This window comes from Primulina tabacum, chromosome 1, assembly GCF_025594145.1.
Source record: "Primulina tabacum isolate GXHZ01 chromosome 1, ASM2559414v2, whole genome shotgun sequence".
In the NCBI taxonomy this organism is placed as follows: Eukaryota; Viridiplantae; Streptophyta; class Magnoliopsida; order Lamiales; family Gesneriaceae; genus Primulina; species Primulina tabacum.
The window spans coordinates 21,369,515-21,378,402 of NC_134550.1; the positions used below are offsets into that span (position 1 = coordinate 21,369,515).

The window sequence follows — 8,888 nt, forward strand, 5'->3', positions numbered from 1 at the left end:
ATAGGTACGGTTCCTGGTTCCAACTCTATCTCCGTTTCCACTTTCCTCTCCGGAGGAAATCCGGGAATTTCATTGGGGAAACATCAGGAAATTCATCGACAAATGGAATGTTCTTCACATTGATTACATCCTTTGATACGTCAACGACATAAATGAGGTATTCTTCTCCTCCTTTCATTAAAGCCCATTGTGTCTTTACAGCAGACACTACTGGCATTGGAGGTCGAGCTCCCTCACCGAAGAAGAACCAATTCTCGTCTCCTTCTAGACGAAACTGAACAAGACGTTGATAACAATCTACAGTCGCTCTATACTTAGTCAATAGGTCGATTCCCATAATACAATCAAAATCTTCCATAGCCAATATCATCAAATTGGCAGACAAGTATTTTCCCTCAAACTCTAACAAACAGTCTACTACAAGTCGCTTAGCTAAAACCTCTTATCTCATCGGTGTAGACACCGACATTAAAACATCTAATGACACGTAGGGTAGTTTATGCTTTTTAACAAACATTGAAGCTATGAATGAATGCGACACCTCAGTGTCAATTAATACATATGCACGAATACCACATAAAAGAAAATTACCTACAATGACTATCTCGTTTTGCTCCTCAGCTTGTTCATGGTTTAGGGCAAACACTTGCCCCTGAACTCGTGGGCGTTGATGAGATCCTTGTGATATTCCACCACGACGAGAACCTTGAGCAGAAAAATCTTTCTGTTGCAAAGTGGCCTCAGGCTGTTTTCCATTATAAGACACTGTCATAGAACCTCCGTCTCTACTCTGTTCTCCAAATTAGGGCAATCCCTCTTCATGTGACCAAAACCACCACAATTGAAACAAGCACCTTTTACTTTTCGACAATTCTCGGTCTGGTGATTGCCTCCGCAGTGGCCACATTGCAGCTTTTTCCTACCAAAGCTGTGCACCCCACCAGAACCGGAAGAAGAAGAAGATACAGACCTCTTCAAAGACTGACCCCTCGGTGACAACGAACTAGAACTTTTTCTAGCTTGCATAGCCTTCCTCCTAGAAATACTGATCTCAGCTTGACGACAACGATTCACTAATCTTTCGTACGAACTAAGATCACAGACATAAACTCGATCAAAAATCTCCTGGTTCAAACCATTCAAAAAGTGAGAATATTTTGCTGCAGAATTCTCACTGATGTGAGGAGCGTACGGCAACAGATCCGTAAAATGCTTTTGATAATCCTCAATGCTCGAATCTCCTTGCTTAATGGTCAACAGTTCCATCTCCTTCGTCTGGCGAAAAGATGGCGGAAAGTGATGATTGATCAAGGCCTGAAAAAAATGTCCCCAACAAATCCGCCAATGCTGCCGAACTAGAATGGCAGAAACAGGTTTCCACCATTTACGAGCTTTTCCTCGGATTATGAAATCGGCTACCTCCATCTTCTCATCCTTGTCGTAGTGCAACACTCGAAAACACTACTCCATGATATCGACCCATGCTTCAGAAACATCACCATTCTCATCTCCGATCAACCGTGGAGGTCCAATCTTCATGAAATCCATAATGTTGACACGGTTGCTACGTCTCATATCATCATGATCTCGATGACGCCTTCCGTCACGATCTCTGCAATGATATTCTCGGCCAGCCTCATCGTTGCCATAACGACCATGTCCCACACTTCCGTGACTGCTTCCATCTCCTGACATCTGAAAGGAAACCAAATCAACCTCTAAATCCTCAAAACAGAATTACTAATGTCCCAAAACTCTTTGCATGCTCTGATACCACCAAATGTAGCGCCCTTACCCGAGCCACTACTAAACAGACTAATAAACATGCAACATTAAACTTAATAACAACAATTAAACAGCGGAAACAAAATACTTAATCATCTTACAACCCAAACAAAAACAGAACAAATAACCTCATTCTTAAACATTAATACAACCATAACGAAAACATAATTCTGAATGAGAAAACGATAAACCACATAAAAACCTCCACTGGATCACCACCGAAAATCCAACTGCTCTATCCACTGTCCTGGCCGTCCGGACCGTCCAACCTAATACCTGCCCCATGGAATGGGGTGCACAAAATGAAAACAAGGACGTGAGCGACAATCGCCCAATAAGATAATGTCCAAGTATACAAACTGATATGATGTATGCGAAATGAAATATGCTCGGATATCAAGGATCAAGTCAAGAATCTCATGCTCAATCTAAAGGCACCTGAGTGTGTAGTCTCTGATCTTTCCTAGGCATGTTTTGGCTCACACTCAACATCAAGACGTGGACCTACAATAGCCAAGTCATCAGAGCCCACGGGTCCCGTCGGACACTGTAGCTCTCGATGCCCCATCGTCCACAATACAGAATAGGGCTGAGCGATCCCAACAAAGAGGTATATCTCAAAAGATATCAGGCTCAACATGGTATGTCATGTATAATATGCCAAAGAAGTAAAATATGTATCATGCAACATATAAATATGCAGCATATAAGTGTGTATACTAAGCTTGGATATCTCAGTCATTACATCACGTACCTCACTAAAACAATCTGAGAGAAAGCTTTGAACTTAGACAATACCAACATAATGAAATCACTATCAAACCAGATCCTGAATTATCAAACATGCTACAAAGTTCTCCCTAATTATCCTTAAATCACTATTTAAGGCTTCATGATTATACATGCGTCCGTCGTCAGCCCGCTGATGATTTCTCGATCTCAGTTAACAGATCCCTCCTCGAGTCGACACTAGCTTTGAAACTTCCCGACACCAAAGTGCCCTATAAACTGGCAAGAAAACCTAAGGTATAAGGCTAGAACTCTCTCTGGAAAATGTGGTGTAGGAAATAAAAGAATTCAGCTTCTATTTATAGGCTTCATCCGACTAGTTCAGAAAATCCGAATCAATCTTATCTGCCACGAGTCAGAATCTCATTTTGATAGTTGGATTTCTCGAGATAATGTAATTTGAAGTAGATCGGGTTATCCCTTTTTAAATTCAGTGGATCCCAAAAGCTTGATCCCGAATTAACAATTCTTTAATAATACTTAATTAACAACTCAATAATTATATCTTAATTTGTACTTCATTCAAAATAAGGATTCGCCTCATTACAGGCACACTACCAACCCTTTTTGTACTACCCAGGTATAAAATGACCGTTTTGCCCGTAGACGTAAAATTTCTTGATTTTGACTTTTCTTACTTTTATTGAATATAAACCATCCCAAATAATTATTTAAGCTTAAATTTAATTTTTATATATTTTTATTTAGCTTAAATTTGAGGCTTTCGATTTAATTTACTATTTACTAATTCGTGAAGCGTTTAATTCTCGAATTAATTCCAAATTTAATATTTTCTTCTCAAATTTTAAACATAGATTTTTATACTTAAACAAACCTAGTGAACCATGAACTGACCCCCGTGGACCATGGTTCGACCCTTTTCTTTTCTACCCAACCCTAGTTCGAACCCATGCAATCTCCCTCGAGCCAACTCTCATTTTTATCGAACCACACCCGAGCCACCTCGAGCCATCCCCTGACCATACAACTTGGGGACCCTACTAAACACCCTGGACTCACCCTAAGCCACACACCCAACCCCTTGATCGAGACATAGCCGCGCGAGTTCCTTCCTAGTCGTTGTAGGAGTCTTAGCATATATATATATATATATATATATATCCACACACCCCATAAACCTAAGTCACCTTAAGCCAGCACGGAACACACCCTACCTAGACCTTCCTGGACCAACCCTAAATTGAACCAGACCCGAGCCCCTAGCCTCGATCGACTCTCGCTGCAACCGCACAGCCTTTGCGTAAGTATCCTTGGCCCAGCGGCTTTTCTCCTTCAAGACACGCCCTTCTAGCACCTATCCATCCCTGAGCCACCCTCTTAGACCCCTCTCAAACCAGCCTAACCAACTTCGCCACGCCATGCACCACCTTCAGAATTTCCAGTCGCACGCACATGGGAAGAGTCCTAGCCCTATGAGACTTTTCCTCGGCTGCTGTCCAAGAGTCATAGCCATGCTAGGACTCTTCCTAAGTCCAAGCCACGACCATCATGAGCCTTGGTCAAGCCCTGGCCGAGCCACACCCCGTGCTTCCGCCTAGCCGAGGCTAAAACCACACTAGTGCACAAGGAAAGTCCCACAAACCCTAGGGTTCTACCTGCCTACGTGCAAAGCTCTTTCTAGCTCGTGTCCAGCCCTCGTTTCACTCCTAAATAGTCCTTGTTCTATTCATAAAATATCCCAAGTTGGCAGCCTATCTCTTGGAAATCTTAAAGTTTAATAAAAAAGCGTAAAATCGTCAAAACTTTGAAAATAATCATTCTATCGTTAAATGGTTCATGCTGAAATATTTTTCATGCAAAAATAATCAAAACATACATATAATAGTTTGAATGATGCCTCAAAAGAATTTAGAAACACGCCTTTGCATTTTAGAACGCTCTAAAATACGATCGTCGGCGTGGGATGCGAAGAAGAGCGAACAGACAACGAAGACTCCTATTTTTCTCCTCTCCAAGATTTCGAAAATTTCAGTGTGTGTTGTGTGTGAGGATCAGCTGATTGAGGGGTTTAGAAGCCCAGTTTTTTATTTTATAGATTTTAATTTGCATGATAATGCTCGTCTCATAAAATAATTTTAACTCTATCATTATTAGAAAAATTTAATCATTTTTAATCATATTAAGAAGCCTTAAAAATATTTATTGAAAAATATTCATTTTGTCTTGGTCGTCCCCGGTCTTCTTTCCCCAGCTGATAGAGGTAATATTTACATGTTTTAATGGATTGTGTGAGTAGTAGTTTGCATCGTACTTGGTTATATGGAGTCTGCATTCTGTCTATTTCTTCTTATTTTATTGCATTTGATCACCGCTCACTGACGTTATGTTAATGTGCAGAAAAATGGAGAAAAATCAACTGAAAGAGAAGGCTGGGGACAGAAGATGTCGAGCTAGTTTGACCGCCACAGCGCGAGTGCAGCAAAAAAACGAGTGCCAAGCAGAACACCTCGCGCTAGGGCGGTCAAACTTTACCGCCCCAGCACGACAGGCTGCGGAAGACACCAGCAGTACAGAAGATCGCGCGCTGGGGCGGGGAAACTTGACCGCCCCAGCGCGAATAAAAAAAAGAAGGAAAGTTTCCTATTTGGATTTTATTCAACTTGGAAGGTTGAAGGCTAAAGGAAAAAACCCTAGGCATGAAAAAGAGATAATCATTCAGCAGCCAAGGAGTCTAGAGAAGGAGAAAAGCTTGGAGCAATTGCTTGGGGGTTGAAGATTTCAAGATTTCTGGGCACCGTTCTTCGCAGATCTCGTCTCGTATAGTATTTCTTATTTAGAATTTATCGTTTAAACCTTGTGTTGTTTATTTTCACTATGAATTCGAGTAGCTAATTTACAATATTTGTTGGGATTTAAGGGGATCCTACCCCAAATTTTGATTTGATTAATTCAGATGTTGATGTTAATTTATTCTTGATTATACTAATGTCTTTCATTGCAATTATTAAAGTTTAGCTAACTTTAATAATAGTATAATATCGTGAGTGAGTTTGATAGAATAGCTTGTGATAAGATCGAGTGGTATAGTCCGTGTATCTACAATTACATAGAAATATGAAATTGGATACATGTTGATAGTTATATTCCTAAGGGTCGAAAACTAGGGGATTTCATAGATCGATATGCGATTCACTCTTGATAAATAATTAAAGACATTTAATTACTTCACTGAGTAGAATTAATTTGGCATAGCTTGAGACGGCGTGTTCAATTGAATAGGAAATCCTGTCGGAATCATAAATCACTATCGAACGAATTAATTAATTAATGAGGGGTAGGTGAACCAATATTTCCAACAAATTCATTTCTCATTGAAATTTAATTAATTGGTCTAGATTCTATATCTCATTATTTAATTCTTGAATTTTATCTTTGAGTTTTATTTAATTTTAGTTGTTAAAAACAACCATTCAAATTTCGTTGCTAAAGATTTGATAACTGAAAATAATAAATGTAAAATACAGTCTCTAGTTGAACGATACTCGTATTCTCGTACATCATACTATTACTTGACATCGTGCACTTGCGATTAATTTTCGAGCATACAAAACCATAATTTTATTGAGGGTTCCACAGTGCAAGTTTAGCTCGATCAAGTTTTTGGCGCCGTTGCCAGGGACTACTAATTCACAATTTTATTTTTATTTAATTTCTTTAGCATGTTTTATTTTTCTTGAGCTAACACTCCATATTCTATTCCAGATATCTTTTCCAGTGCATGCCAAAGTCACTTGACGTGGAGCTTGAGCAGTTTGATCCTGAAATTGAAAGAACTTTCCGCAGATGAAGACAACAGCAGAGACTGAAGGAACTTATGGAAAGGCACGAGCACGAGCATGAGGAGGAAAACCATGAAGATAGACATGTTGAGATACCACGCCACATACCGATGCTAGAGTGCGCCCAGCCGTCTTTGGATGGTGCACGCCCTGGCATTGTGAGGCCTATTGTGTGGGCAAACCATTTCGAGATCAAGCCAACTATAATTCAGATGATTCAGAATATAATCCAGTTTGGAGGATCTGCAGTAGATGGCCCAAACACGCACATCACAGATTTTCTTGAAATTTGTGATACATTTAAATTTAATGGAGTTTCTGATGATGCATTTAAGTTGCACTTATTTTCTTTCTCCTTACATGACGAAGCTAAAGCATGGTTAAATTTTTTGCCTGTAGGTTCGATCACCACATGGGAAGACATGACGAAGGCATTTCTCATTAAATACTTTCCTCCATCTAAGACCATGAAGTTGCGGGCAGATATCACCACATTTGCTCAATTCGAGCAATAATCTTTATATGAGGCATGAGAGCGTTTAAAAGATCTATTACCAAGATGCCCTCATCACGAACTGCCACTTGGGTTAGTCGTTCAAACTTTTTATTATGGCTTACTCAATCCTAATCGTACTATGATAGATTCTGCTGCTTGTGGGAACCTATTGAGAAAAACTGCTCATGAGGCGCACAAAAGAGAAAAACCAGCGCAGAAGAAGTGAGAGGAGGAGAAAGGAAGAGATGAGGAAAAGGACAGTCACGTAAAGGAAGGGAGAGAGCACAACAGAGAAGAAAAGGAGGGAAAAGAGAGAGAACGGAAGAAAAAAAGACGGAAGTGCAGACAGAAGGCTATAGTGAAGCAGCAACAGTGAGGAAGACTTCATCAGGGAGGAAAACAGAAGGCAAAAGCTGGAGGAATTCCACAATACATGCCACAAATAACTGAGAATTCCTTTCACTCATTCTTAATTTTGTTTTCTTCTATGAAATTAAATCTGAGTTTGCAATTTTGTTTTGAATTAATGGATTAATTTTATTTAAGCTAAGACCACGATAGAGCCAAAAAATACTTTGTTTGATATTTGGTTTATTTTCAATATATTATTTTTCTTGATTTTAATTATTGATTGACGTTGGTTTTATATTTCTTGTTAATAGCCTAATCAGCTATTTACATGTTTGTTGATTAATCACGAATCGGAAGATGATTGGTTAAATATAGCAACAAAGACGTTATCAACACATGGTTAGACTGACTAGAAACAATATTCGGTTTCAGTGTACGGTTTTAGGTGAAAACTAAAATTTCACGAAGATTTAATGCATTTATATACAATTAAATTCAATTAGAAATAATTGAACTGTTAGATTTAAATAGATTTATTAACTCGAGGAATCGTTTAATAAATAAATTTGGAGATTTTACCGTGATTGTCAAGAATTAAATAATTAATTGAATTTTAACACGTGTCAACATAGTAGAGTTTGGTACCGTTATGTGTCTTAGTTATTCATTTGAATTTGAATCCCTTCTTGATATTTGAATCCCTCGTTTTTAGTTGAAATTATTTTATTTAATAGTTTAGATTAATAATTCACATATCATATTTTTATTTATTTTGTCTAGCTTAAGTTAAGTGATAAAAATTCTAGTAATTAAATATTAGTCTCTGTGGGATCGATACTTGGACTTATCATCTATTTACTATAACTTGACCTAGACCGCTTGCTAGATTTATTCCCAACCTAAATCGTCGGTCAAGTTTCTATTACCGAATATTCGGACAAAATCTTCAATTCTCATGAAATCATGCAATTAGACCTTTAATCATATAATATGCATCATGCAAGCATTTAAAATCAATTAGGTAAAACAAGTATGCAATTTAATTCATTTTCATGTATGTGGTTTACGTAAGTTGGATTTTTAAACGTTACAATTCCCTAGGTATCAATGATAGTGCCTGCAAGAACCAATCAATTATGATTAGTGTATTGTACGGTCCCTTCATTTCATATATCCCCATCGAATCTGCAACCATTGGTTAATCAAGAGTTGCATATTAGATTCGATAGCTATGTGATACATTTACGAAATATTCATAGTGTCATGGCATGCACAACTAGAGAACTCTTATCCTTGATGTACAGCTTACACTCTCGTCAGAGATTTCATGCACTACTATTTCGTTAGATCACATAGGATATCTACACCCGTAAGTGAGCAGTGAATTCCAACTACAATGCACTAGCTCCTACACAGTCGTAATTGCATCCAACCTCGCCACCTTGTGACCCTAGCGGAGTCGGTAAACGAGTCAAATCACAATCCTAGTATGTAAAGCCTCAGTGTTGTCCCGGGTGGTAAGGACTAAGAATGTACAATCATAACTATGAAATTTTGTCTCGATTAATGATAACCACTTGAAATGTCCGAGGGATAGTTGTTTGGTGCAATCATCATATGATTACTCATCTGAATGATTGGACATCTCTATGCCCTTACCATGAAAC

At 38.6% G+C, this 8,888-nt stretch overlaps 1 non-coding gene across 1 annotated transcript; it reads right to left on the reverse strand.

Moving 5' to 3' along the window:
* Positions 1–6,845: 6,845 nt before the first annotated feature.
* Positions 6,846–6,951, reverse strand: LOC142521347 (small nucleolar RNA R71). The gene has a single exon (XR_012814140.1). It is a non-coding gene; the product is annotated as a small nucleolar RNA R71 (small nucleolar RNA).
* Positions 6,952–8,888: the final 1,937 nt, after the last annotated feature.